The sequence below is a fragment of the Aphelocoma coerulescens genome, chromosome 3, assembly GCF_041296385.1.
Source record: "Aphelocoma coerulescens isolate FSJ_1873_10779 chromosome 3, UR_Acoe_1.0, whole genome shotgun sequence".
NCBI lineage: Eukaryota > Metazoa > Chordata > Aves > Passeriformes > Corvidae > Aphelocoma > Aphelocoma coerulescens.
Window position 1 is genome coordinate 74,528,041 of NC_091016.1, and position 14,185 is coordinate 74,542,225.

Consider the following 14,185-nt stretch of genomic DNA (forward strand, 5'->3'; position numbering starts at 1 on the left):
CCGCACATCCCACTCCGCAGCTGGGAGGCATCTCCAGCATCCACTGCTGCTCTGTTCTTTGCTTCTGTTTCACCACTGTATCTAATCACCCTCCAAAAGATCATCCCTTAACTCCTCCATAGGATATCCTGACAGTGGCATGAATATAACACCAATGTTATATCTATTTTGAGGCAATTTCTATGTAATGGCAGTTATACAAAAATGGATGCAGAGTCAAGTTTTTCTTTGAGGTTTTGTTTCATTGGTGGTGGTGGAGGGAGGATTAGGCATTTAATCAACTACCACTGACAACTTCTAGACAAAATACTGTACTGATGGTCTGATCCCCTAAGGCAATTTCCATATTTCCGTTTTCTCATTTGGAAGGGAATAACATTACTCTGTTTTGTTCACTGAGCAATATCCTATCAATGATGTATTATGAACATGCATATCCATTGAGCATGCTCTGGGATTGCAAGTATCTTTTAAAAAATCACTGGCAATAACTTTGAGACACTCAGAATACTTGCAGTAATTTTTTACTAGGCAGCGCACAGAACTTTATAAGCAAACAAGTTTTGAATTCTTACATTTTTGACTCCAGATGTATTTCAGTAACCCATGTAATAGTGTTTACTGTAAAAATAATAGCATAGAAATAGTGTGAGATCCTGCCCCCATCCATTTGCTTCTCCTCTCCCATTATGCTTTTACTGTCCTTTCATCCTGCAGAGACAAATGTTGATTACTCCCCACCAATTACCACTTCCCACTACAATATACAGCACAGGAATAAAAAAATATTACAACCTGTGTTTTTGTCATCTTCTCTGAGTTCCCATTAACTGTTAACTGCAACATTTGACTTCAGAGGCAAATCTCCTTTAGAGGAGGAGAGGTTGGTACCATTAGAAATTCAACCTTCCACCAGTAACAAATACTTCCTTTAAAATGCTTACAGTTATTTAGAAGCTAAACGTCTTAATTTGACCTAAGAATAAAAACATAGTATCTATCTTTTTGATTAGTATTCCTTATGCTCTTCTATGCAATTACCTTAAAAGTGTTTACAGAAGATACTGCTTGCAACCAGCTTTTGTATCCCTTTGTATTGTCCCTTCAAGGCATTAGTTTCATATACTATAAAGAACAAGAAAGATGCCTTTATTACCACAATTCATTAGAATGTGCTAAAGAGTGCCAAATGAAGAAGCATTTTTTACAATTATTGTTATTACCTAGTGTAATTTACATTTTGCTGACTAGAAAAAAAATGTTATCTTTTAAAATTAAGCTTTCTTGAAAAAGAGGTGTCATTATAAACCCTCATGCGGAAAAAGCCTGAAGGCTCTTTAAATTTGCTACTTTGTGTTTGAAATCCATTAACCTGTACCAGCACCAGCTTAACTAATTTTGAACATTTTTGCAGGAAAAGTGCTCTAATCCTATCAACCGTCTAAGACACCTGCATGGAAAAAAAAAAAAAGGAATTCTTCTGGAGGAGCTAATTTCAGAAAAATAGTCTTCCCACAACTGGAAATATTTTTTTAGTGGATGGACACAGTACACTAAGAGTTTTCATTTTGCATTCCACATTTTAATAGTTGGGATTTGAAACACAAATGGATGAAGCCCCTCTGAAATTTTTGTGGAGCAGCTTCTGAGGGAAGAAAAAACTATAGAAGAGCCTATCTGGAGTAGTTCCCTTCAGATTTTGGCTAGTGGAAGAGAAAGCCCTGCTGCAACACAGAGCTAAGGAAGCTTCGTGTTAGACAGTGTTCTTTAACCCACAGAGTCAGATCCCCCAGCAGTTGGTTAAATGGGGGGATACCTCCTTTCATGGGTCTGAAAACTTGTACCTGAGAAAAATTACATCTGCTAAACAGCAGGGCTACCTCTTTTTGTGTCTTCAGGGGGAAGAAGTTGCAGGACAAGAGACTTAGTCCCAATTACCCAGCATGGCCAACATTTTGAGCCATTTCCTCCACATGTTAAGAGTCTGCTGAGCCTAGAATTTGTTGCTGGGTCTCTTCTCCAGCACAGAGGTCTGTCTGAAAGACTCTGCATTTGCATGGGCAGAATTTAGGGCTGAAAGATGAGTATCATAAGACTTCAATAAAAGGAATAGCATATTGCCTGTAAAATCAATAAGCTTTGTCCCAGTAATAATGACAAAAGCTGAAGAAGGCTCTGAGGAGGCTCAGAGTGAAGAAGTTTTACAAAAAATATAAAATAAATTATGAAAATAGATTTCTGTGTCTCAGAAACAATGTCTGCAGTACAGAGGGTAGAAAAAACAGAGAGATCAAACTTCAGAACTCCTCGGGTTCAATGAACAGCAACAATTCACAAATGAAAATAGTACATGCCCAAGGAGTTGAGATGCTGTGATAAGATGCTTCTTGAGGACTTCCAAAGCAGAGAGACTTCATTCCCACTAGGAATCAGTCAGTTGTTTTTACCTGTAGTTTAAACAATATAAATTTAAACTATGAATCTGCAGTGCTAAATATCAGCAGTCAGCTATGATGTCATTATCAGAACTGGTGGATCAGTGAGTTGTAACACTGACAATATCCTTTGACATATAAAAGTTTTAAGGGTCTTTTATGGAAAGCCTGAGACCAAAACCATGGAAATCATCATGCTCAGAGAGCTCTGGCTTGTCCCTGCAAGTGCTCTCCCTGCACTAAGGTATCTGAGAAGTTGCTAATATTTTCTTGTGTGGGTTCCCCCAGAGCCACATAGATCCTTCGTGTGACACCTATAGATGGACATCTATATCATCTCCAGAAGGTCAGAGAAAAGAGAAACTCTGACACTAGAGGAGACCAGAAATTATCATAGAATCATGAATTTGCTTGGGTTGGAAGAGGCCTTAAAGATCATCAGTTCCAACACCCCTGCCTTGTGCAGTAACACTTTCCAGTAGACCTGGTTGACCCATTCAGCCTGGCCTTGGCCACAACAGGGCAACCTGTTGCATTGTCCCACAGTCAAGAATTTTTTCCTAATATCAAATTAAACCTACTGTCTTTCAGTTTAAAGCCATTCCCCCTTGTCCTATCACTACATTTACTACATGAGGGAAGATAGAAAAAGAAGACCAAAGAAACACTCATTAAGGGATGCCCGTGTTTGGTGAGGTATTACTTTTGTTTCAGTGACAAACAAAGCCTTTTGCAGTTAGTTCATGAATAGAACAAAGTAATTGAGGCAAACTTAAGAGAAGAGCATACTGGCTTTAGACCCAAAAGATGGTGTGTGAAACACATTTTTGTTCTAAAAATACAGAAAAGGCTGTCCAATAGCAAAAACCACATGCCACAAATGTCAAAGATTTTAAAAAGTATTTGGCAGCCTGTGCTGCAATTGACTCTGGACCATTTTAAAGTAAAATTGCTTGCCAATAAAAACTATTACCATCATCAGGGTTTTATGTTAAGGTACACGTTGTGTGGTCAAAGAAAATGCAGACCTGATCATTTTTTTAAATGGTGTCAAGTGAGGGTGCCGTTCTCTTTAGCACTGGTACCAGCTGCACATTTAGAACAAGCACGTACACCGGGCAGGCAGACACAACACTGGCACTGCCTGTCTTGACTGCACATCAGAAGAATTAGGTTTTAAATAAAGACATTGCTCTTCCCAATAACAGAGTAACTGATTTGGAAGCTATGGCCTAAAAAATAGGGTTAAAGCTATGACGAAATTTAACTTAAAAGGTCCACAAATATTCATGAGAATGTGTTTTCCCCTCTCCTCTTCCCTTGAGTGGACATTTTGCCAGGGCCCTGATAGTTTAATCTGAATAAACCTCCTCTCTCCTCATGGCCCAGAACACAGCAGCTCCCTCACCCTCTGAAAAGATGCCCCAGTCGTCACCCAGCTCTTCTGCATCGACATCTCTCTAGATGAAGTGCTCCTTTAAGGAAAACCCATGTAACAGAAATCAGATTACATACTTTGAAAGAGACAGGATTTTTTTTTTCCCAGAAGGGAAAAACATTACTAATTGGTAAGGCCAGACTACAGGCTCTCAATCCTGCTTCCAATTTAAAATACTGATGTGAAGCCTGGAAATCTACCCGCGCACAAGAAGGCATCAAAATGCCTTCAAAAGAACATAAATCAGGAAAATACCAGGCAAGTAGGAAATTAATTTTTAATGAATGTTATAGCTGGCCACAGAGTTCAACAGCACTCTATTTCGAAAGGTACCTAGAAGGAAACCTGGGCCATGTTAAAAACAAACTTAGAGTCTGTCAATGTCAATATATCATTGGGCAAATAAAGGGATGTTGAGGAACTGGATGGGCAGTCATCTGTTAAACAGCATGTTGAGAGGAAACACAACTGTTTTAACAACAAATAACAGCAAAGGGATACAAGTGAACCAGCCCAGACAATGTAGGCAGAGCTCTGCCTGTGTTTAAAGCAGTGTTCGGCCATGCAGGAAAGCTTCAGAGCTGCCTATTGGCTTTTAGAATAAATGAAGATTTAATTCATCACACTGCAGTAATTGATGCGATACGCTGACTTGTAGTCAATTCTAGGAAGCTTCTGGGTGTAGTTTGTAATGAAACCAATGAAAAATGGAATTCAGGTGCAGTCGAAGGGGGAATACTTGAGCAGACAGTCTACTCTTGCAGTCTAGTCTGAGGACATTGGAGCAAATTCCAGCCTCTTGAGATGTAATAGAAATTCCATTAATTTCAAAAGCATCCAATTGTCTTACAATTGCAAAAGGTTCCTTAAGGACAGAAGCAGGAATACGGCTGAACAAAACACTCGAGATGATTTTTTCCTTTTTTTAAAAATTTTAATCACCAACTCCTTTAGTCATGCAAAAATACCACTTGCAATAACACAAGTCTGAATTAAGGAAAGCAGTCCTCCCTCTTTAAATATTTACAAAATATAGCATTATAAAAATAATCGCTATTAACTTTTGAAGCAGAATGCTAATGTTAATTATATTGCAATTCTTAATTATTTGAAAAATTCTACCAAAGTTTTCAGGGTGATTCAACACCTGATAGTTTTGTGTGCCTTTTCCATAGGTCTCATTAAACAAGGACTGTAAATAGGACATTGAACTGACATCTTTACTAAACAATTCTTTTCATGTGTTCTTAAGAATTCTGTATGTGTATATTTTTCTTATGGATTTCAGTAGGTTTTTATCTCTTTTCATTAACAACTTATCTGAATGGCACATTCATTAAAAAAAAAGGACTTCTTCTGTTTTTGCAGATTGTGGAAATCTAAAGATAATGTATTCTGTACCAGCTCCCCAATAAGATAAAACATATAATGACATTATCCAGTAATTTGAGTATTTTATTGACTTTATATTCTGGCAGTATGTTTCATGCCTCATTTGGTAGAAAACTCATTAGACTAGTGCAAACCATGTTTTAATGCAATAGGTTGAGACTTCTTTCCCAACTAACTTGAGTTAGTTATTTTCTGTACTTTCATGCTCAAGTTAATAAATTGTAAACTTTCAGCTCCTCAGTTTGCTCTGATCTGCTTTACATACCATTTATTGGTAGCTCTATATTTTGAGAGAGAAGGAAGAGATGAAAGTCAAATTATCCCCTTGGGTTCATGGAATAAATGTTGCCATCATATAATCTGTATTCTTATGGGGCATTAGATTTTATTGAGCTCTCAACTTGTGACAAGAGCATTCACTGAAACACAGAAATGTCAATAGGAAAGAACATTGAAGAGCAAATAGCTGAGAAATTTCAAAGCCAGTTTCATGAGTTGTAGTCATGATTTTGGATTCAATAGCTGAAATCAATTGGAAGATCCGCTGCTAGGATCTAGTGTATTCTACCAGCAGATATAAGTAGATCACTAAAATGCTTATTAATTACAGCTGCTGCACATGCATGCATACAGGTATACACATGCAGTAGGTTCGTTGGTTAACTGAGTGACTATCCAACTAATGGAAACTCAGGAGTGGATCCTTCAGCAATTCTGTGTTGCAAGCTTCAAGATACCTGAGATCAGAGTGTGTCATGGCCTTAGCTTCAATATTCAAAGAACTGACTGAGTCTAGACCCGAAAGTACACAGAGTAACTGGCAGAAAAGCACTGAATTCTTATTAAGGTCATCCAACAAGAGTGCAGTTGGCAACATATTATTTCTGATTATAAAGCAAGAGCTGACAGGGCTGTGGTTTCATCATGCACATAATATAGGGGTGGAAAACACTAGTCCTAGTCTTACAGTGTAGTTACTCAGGAACAAATGTGGAAATTTTTGGAAGACAAATTTACAGTTTCAAGGACCCGGCTGTGTTACAGAATCTAGAACACAAAGAATAAATGCCTCTTTAATATTACACTTTTTTCCTAAAATTGCATTCCTAGATGGGATCATAGGGTTGGAGAATCACAGAATACTTGAGATTGGAAGGGTCATCTGGTTCAATCTTCTGCTAAAGCAGGGTTTCCCTGAGCAGTTGCCCAGATCCATGTCCAGATGCCCTTAGAATATCTCCAAGGATGGAGACTCCACAACCTCTCTGAGCAACCTGTGCCAGCGCTTAGTCAGTTATCCTGAGATAACTCAGGCTGGATGGGGAATCACCCTGCTGACTAGTGGGGAGAAGGCTTATATCCCATTTGAACCCCTCTTTCTTTTTCTTTGTTCCTTTTCTTGTTCCCTCTTCTCAATCATATTCCCATAGGTATTGGGGAACTGTTGTTAGACCCCCAAAGAATTTTCCCTGTAGCCAAATCAGACCACTTCCCTCAGCCTCTCCTCACGGGGCAATCAACTTCCAGGTGTTATTAACTATGCATTTGTCCCCACTGAACTTCCCTCAGTTTGTTTCCCTAGCTGTGTGAATTTACACAAATAGAGTTAAGGAGGTGTCCCTGCATAAATTCTGGAGCAGCCACTGGACCACCACAGCCACTGACATCTCTTTTATTGGAATTCTTTGGCAAAGGTGCATCAAGTAATCCACATTTTAATCCATTCCACTGCAGTACTGAGAAATCTTCATGAGAAAAAGTGTATGCAATTATCTCCACTGATTTTGCCAGGGTTTGACTTCATCACTTCTGATGCAGGTCACACATTCACTTCAGGTCCACACTGTACACGTTGCTGTCAGCTATTAGTGAGATTATTATAGCCCAAAGGTGCTGTCACAACAGCACAACTAAAGGAACAAAATTAAAGGGGTAATTTATAGGCCAATAAATATCACAGTTGAGGGAAAACAGAAATGAACTTGTAGTTACTTAGGATTGCCTACAGAAATTAGGGTTTGAACAATAATGTAAGCATGCATAGAAATGACAGACAGAAGATAATTTCACTTTTCACTTTTGATAATACCTGCACTCTTCTTGTTAATCATTTCAGGGCAAAAGTCCTGAGTATGTTAAAACAGCTACATTTAAAAAAAAATACAAATAAATAAATAAATAAAACTCCTGGCAATTAAATGCTTTATTATGCTTATGATTATGATTATTATTCCTCAAAGATGTAATACATGTCTTCCAGACAGAATCACTCAGTTCTGGATCAGTCACAAATTTCTGAGATATATAGCTATCCACTTAGCCAAAAATCAAGTGATTCTGCTAGGCATTGTCTTACCACCTCACTCCTGGTGAACCCTCTTGTCTCCTTTGGCTTTGAATTCTGGTTCTCCCACATCATGGCATGTGATTTATTTGGATCTACATCATTGTTTATGTGGATCTAGAGATAAACCTTATTACAAATAAAATATCAACATTTATATACAAGTAAAAGCAGAAAGTCACAATAATAAATATAAACAATTTTTGTGTATGACATAACAAGTGACAGTCTCTGCATAGGGTTTATTTGGTACTTGTTGGGATGACCTACATAATTTAGCTTTGGCTTTTGCTTCTCTTGAGTAATGCAGGGATCTCATACTCCTGTTAATAAATTCTTTATATTACACCACCATGTCTCCCCTTTACATAATTCATCATGCATGGTTTGGGTTTTTTTTGTCCTGTGTTTCATATCCAGTCCAATGCACTTCTGTTTTCCTGAGGGAGATGGATTGGAGAAAAATACGCAAACAGAAAAGAGAGAGTGTTGGCACAGCACAGAGCTTACTTATGCAGGCACACACAGCACATGTTCTCTTTAACTGAAGCTGCACAATAGTTGAATAATTCTGACCCAGCACAGCTGGTTTAAAGCATTGGAACCACTTAAAAAGTTATACATAAAGCAGGAGAAGGAGAAAGGAAAACAATATTAACTCCAGGGTCTTCAAACGCTGCACTATTTTTTTTTTTTTTTTTGAGACATAAGTGTCCTGCCAACTTGATTCTCCTTCGCTTATTCAAATTCAAAAGTTACAGATGAAGGTCACATCTGAAACACCCTATCAGGATTTTTGAGTGAAAACTCGTTAAAAAGAAATTGTCTTCCCAGAATACAGCAATGTGAAAAGCCACATTTATTTGCTTTTCACAGTGTCCCTCCTGTATACCCACTTTGCATCCCTATCACGCATAATATTTTTCAAGAGCCTTTAAGGTACTGTGAACAAACTGCAGTATTCTGAAACTAATTAATCTGTGGCACATTTGCAAGAAGCAACTGCATCTCATTATAGATATATATTGCTGTAGTGAAAGAACAGCTTAATCTTCCTAATATCTAGTCTTACAGGGTTTATTACATGGCTTCTGGCATGCTAATTCTTCATTTTTTTGACTATTTCTCTAATGATTGATAAACATTCTCACACAGATGTTCAGGTGAGCTCATTACTCAGTTTTAAGGTATTTAAATTGTGATTATTAATGCCTGTGAAGTGTAATAAAAGCTAATGTGCAGGTGTGAGGCCCAGGTCAGAATCAGAGGATGTGGCATTATCCGGTGTCCTGCCTTAGTGCCTCACAGTTTTCTGGGTGCTCAGCAGCTACACTGAAACTTTGCAGGCAAGCACACCAAAAATAATAAGAAAGAGAGAGAGATAGATAGGACTGTGGTAATAACGTTATGTGACTGCAATAAATATTAAAACAGTATCACAAATTACTCTGATTTAAGATAAAACAACCAGCCATTTGTGAGTGTTGCACAGATCAAGTATTAAAATCTGGGGTTACAGAACAATAAAATGGTGCTGAGTTGTACTCCATTAATCTCACTGAAGATAAATTCTTCTCCTTCCCATATCCTCTCTTCCATGCAGTACTATTTTTTCAGTGATACACAATAGTAGCTACAGAAGGTCTTTGCAGATGAAGTGGAAATATTAATTTTAAAAAGTGAGAGTCTGCATCTCTGAAATCTCATTTTTTTTAAAAAAATGTTGACCTTTCAGTATTGGTATGAAAACAGAAAACTGTAGTTCTTCAATCCAAGCACCACCTGGATAATACAGATTTTATATTTTTCTTCATCTCTTCATAATTTAAACAGTTTTTTATAGGTGACTCATGCTACCTATAGTACCATTTTCATTTAAAAAATCTAAAAATAATTCTCAGATGACTTGAATGTTTGCTAAGTGGCTGATTTACACACAAATACCTACAACATTCTGTACTCAAGACTATTAGTGTATGAACAATATTTGTTTTGCACTTCTTATAATTTTGTTGGGTTTTATTGTTTTTCCCCCTCTGTTGACTTTGTTTCAGCTGCTCTATTAAATCCAATCAATATCATATGATAGAAGCTTTTGCACATCATAAATATTCATTGCTAGAAACTGCAAACAACCATTGCACCTAACAACTATCCAACTCACTTGGTAACTATAACTAACAAGTACTTGAACAGAAATGAAAGCATAAATGAAGACCAGTTTTAGCCATAACATATTTGCAAGGAGTACAATACCCAGCTCAAATCTTTACACAAATATTTGCCCCAGATAGAGTTCCCCCAAGATAGTTCTGCCTTTTTTCCCTGAAGTTATTTTTGTTTTGCTCTCAGCAATAGCAGTATTCACAGTGCATAGCAGGAAAAAATCTAATTTAGAAGAATGAATCACCAAACCGTTTCACAGCCTGTCAATATACTATCAATACTTCTAATTGCTATTGTTTATGTCATTAACAACCCATTCATATAAAGCTATTTAACGAAGATACGTTATCAGGTGTGATATGTTGCCATGACAGATTCATTGTGGATTCCAGGAGACATACAGACTTCAGAGGGAAATCTCCTCTTATCAAGCAGAGCTGTTGAAACCTTGACACTTCCAATTTGCAAAGATCTATGCAAACCTTTCCCTTGGCATGGATTCAAGCCTCCTGAATTTCACTGTGAGCCTTAGGTTTGAATTAGTCCAAACCCCATAGTAATGCTCAGCCAAAATTGTTAATTTATGCCAAATTCACAGAGCTTTGAATGGTTTCCATTTCTTGTTAAATCAGTGCTGTACAGCTGGCTTAAAAATTGGTTCAGGTTTGGCAGTAAACTCGCAAATTAAATCTGACTCAGTTCTGTACCCACACTAAGTCATGCCTGGTAAGTGCAAACCCACGTGGAGAGGGGGCATCAGGGCTCCCACTACGGGGACACTTGGAGGAGCAGCCCCGGGGCAGATATGGAGAGCAGGCAGCCCCTTCCAGCCTAATCCATACTGAAATGACTTACTGGATGCTAAGAGGCACTCATTGGTATAAGCATACCCTACTATCTGCCATGGAGATTCCTCCTCCCCAGGCACTGTCACATTTTCCTTCCTTACATTTCATCTAGCTATTCTGTCACCATTATGATAGCAATTAATATATCCCCATCATCTACCACTAACTAAATTTCAAGGACCTCCAGAAACCATTTTTTTTCTGGATTAGAGCTGCCTGAGGCAGATCGTAGCTGTGCCATCTCCCTGGGATTAGTGTTCTGACCAGCAAATGAGGACTGTCCACCTTGGGAAAATGGTGGCAGTTCCCACTTCTAGCTTTCTGCTCCCCTTCTCTTCCAGTATGGGTAACAGAGACCCTCACGTGGAGGCACTGTGCCACATAACGAGGTGAGCTGGCACTCATTCCCCATTGCTTCAGTACAACAGGATAGGGAGCCAAGCAACAGCTGAGCCATTCAACAGGAGGGGCGAGAAGCTCTGAAAAAGAGTGGGCTGAGCAGACAGTCAGGAATGACTGTGGCTTCCCCCTGTTGTAAATCTGCATAATTTCTGAAGGCAGCAAGTCAAGTGTCAGGAACATTAAATCACCTCTGCTAGATCTGGGGGTTTTTTCCACAAAATTTAAGATGGGATTTGCTAAAACTCAGACACAATTTTGAAAAATGAAGACTTACCAATTTTTCAATAACATTCTCCAATATAAAACAAGCCATGAAGATAAAAGATGTATTCAAATCTTTGCTTGTCAAGATAAGACTGGAATCCAAAAATCACTTCAAAAGCAACCTAGCTATAATTTTTATTTACATTTTATTACAAAAAGCACATTGAGATAAATTTCCCCTATTTTACCCAAACTATTTTGTAAAGTATTCTTATTTTTCTGCATTCACAACACCTAAAAGAAAAAGGATATTTAGCTCTATCATAAAGTTGTCTGTTTCAGAAAGTGCCGACTGATGCCTAAATCCAGTGTCTGTGACAACCAGTGTGCATTCATATCAAAGCTGTAAAATCATTTGACTTAAATCAGCATCAAAGTAATATAAAAGAAAAATAAACATAAACAAAAACCCTTCAAACTTTGAGTTTTCTTTTCATGATTGCCTGGGCAAAGCACACAGCTCCTGTTTGCAGATGTGCTTACAGTAAGCAGTGCAGCTGCTCTTTGTTTCAGAGCGATGCAATGCAGATGAACATCAGCAAGTGGTCTGAAAACAGAGGGTCTTAATTTATTCTTTGTTATTTAAAAAAAAAAAAAAAAGAAAAAAAAAGACAGAAAAACCACCACCACCACCAAATATTTTCCTCACAATGCATGTCTTTGCTAGAAGTCTTCGTTAGCAAATCAGTGAGGAAATGGCCCTAGAAGGAGACATGCTTCCCACCCCGAGAGGGGTGAGCTCTGTCTCTCAAGGCAGTTACCCAGAACAGGGCTGGCAGTGGCATCTGCTTCATGTGGTCTCCACATGGCAGTAGTGTTGGAGTGGCTGGCCAAGCACCCATGTCACTCACAGGACAATGCTCTGAAAGGCCTCTACTTGGAGAGCTGAGTTAGTCGAGCGAAAAATAAGACACCTGGTGTTTTCAGCTCTTCATACTACAATATTCATCTCTATGCTTTCCTCACCCTGTTCTGGTTCTCCCTCTCCTCCTATCCACCTCAGCTGCCTTTCTGCCTCAGGCAGGTATCAGATAACAACTTTTGTTGCAGGAGACCTCAACCAGTGTAGGGCTGCTTAGTGCCACCTTGGTCGATAGAGATATTGCTGATAATGCTAAGAGTCATGAGGAGAATGACAGATTTTATAACAGAAAATGTAGACTAAATTTAGCCCCAGCTTCTCAGATTTGCAGAAGTTAGAGCAAAACAGTGATTTGTGGCACTGTGATGAAAGTAAATGTAGATGCTGCGATGGACCCTGAAACCAGTGCACTTTCCTGGTTATTAGAAATATGTGTTCTCCTTTGCAGTGTCTCCAGGCACATTCCAGCAGGGATGGTACCAAAGGAGCTTCACAGAGAGAGCCCAGCAGGGCAGCATGGAATACACAGGAATGTGCACCAAGAAGGAAAAGTGTAATGGTTTCTAAAAGGACTCTGTGTGCCTCAGTCTGCCTGCCCTTTGCTGCTTATAAGAAAATACTCCCTATTTAAATGCTTCTATCAAACAAATTCAAATAATCCTAATGGGAAAGTACTGTGTTTAATATGTTCTTGGTATGCTAGAATGGTTTCTGTTAATCCTTCACATAGTGTTAAGATTTCAGCCAACAGTTATTCATTGTATTAACTCATTCTGGATTTTTTAGTCATTTCTTTATCTCCTACTGTTTAACACACCACCAAGAATTTTTCATTTCTGCTCCAGTATCTATTTCCTGCTTCATACTAAATTTAAATCTTTTTCACGTTCATTTTATAATTAATTTATTTCATCTACAGACTTATTATGCTAATTCTAAGTGAATTTATGATCATTTTAGGATGCAATTGTGATAGTATAATGAAGTATTACTGTTTTCACTGAGTTGTAGCATTTCCAAAATCACTATTTTTATAAGAGATAAACACTTCCAAATTTATGAAGGCTATTACATGTTTAATGACAAAATTAAATGGTGGCAAGGAGAGGTAGAAATTGATACATTCAGACCAGGAGTAGAAAAAAATCTGAAATAATTGAGATGGTCCTTTTGACAGAAAGAAATTCATTTTCTACAGTGTTGCATAAGCTCTACGTAAGGATAAGAAATGCATGTCATCTGACAGAGACATTACTAAGTTTCCCTGTCATCAAACCAGAAACAAATTGCTGGAAATCCAGCCAAAGGATTCCTTTAAGATTTGAGTGTGTAGCTTTGGAAAAAGCACAATTATTCTGTAAATTATCCTCTGGAAGGCTGTTCATGCAAGAAGTTGTTGCAGAATGGCTTGATTTACTGTGCACTCACATTGGTCAGTTTGTACATGTTGACAGTCCCTTGAAAACAGGGTGGGAAAAAAAGGGGGAAGAGGGACATGTATCTGAGAAACTGGGAGGTTTTGAAGTGAGGAGAGTAAATTTGACATTAAAAATGATGAGCAAAATGATCTGATGCTGGAGAGATTATGACCATCTGTGCATATGTGCAAAGTGAGGTGCCATTCTATTTATGCTGCAATACGGAAGATCATGGAAAGGGGAAGGCTGTAATGTCCTCTAGCAACTTATGGAAGAAATGAGCTAACGCATTTCTCTTTGCACAGTCAATAATACCGGTATGTTCCCAGCAGGAAAAACGAAAGGGACCAGTTGAGCAAGACTTGGGTTATAAGTAAAAATTAATTCGAAAATTCGAGGGGAGCAGCAAGACCCTGCCACTCACACAGATGATGCCTTTTTTGCAGAGGGACTGGGGGCAGCCCCTGAGCTCTGAGCACGGCCAAGGTGCGGAGCCCTAGGTGCACAGGTGCCAGGCCAAGAAGCGGGACACTGAAGGGCTTTTTGCCACAAGCCCTGAGGCTCCAGCGCTCAAAGAGAGCAGAGCAAGGAGGATGTTCTATCCCCAGGGAGCTCT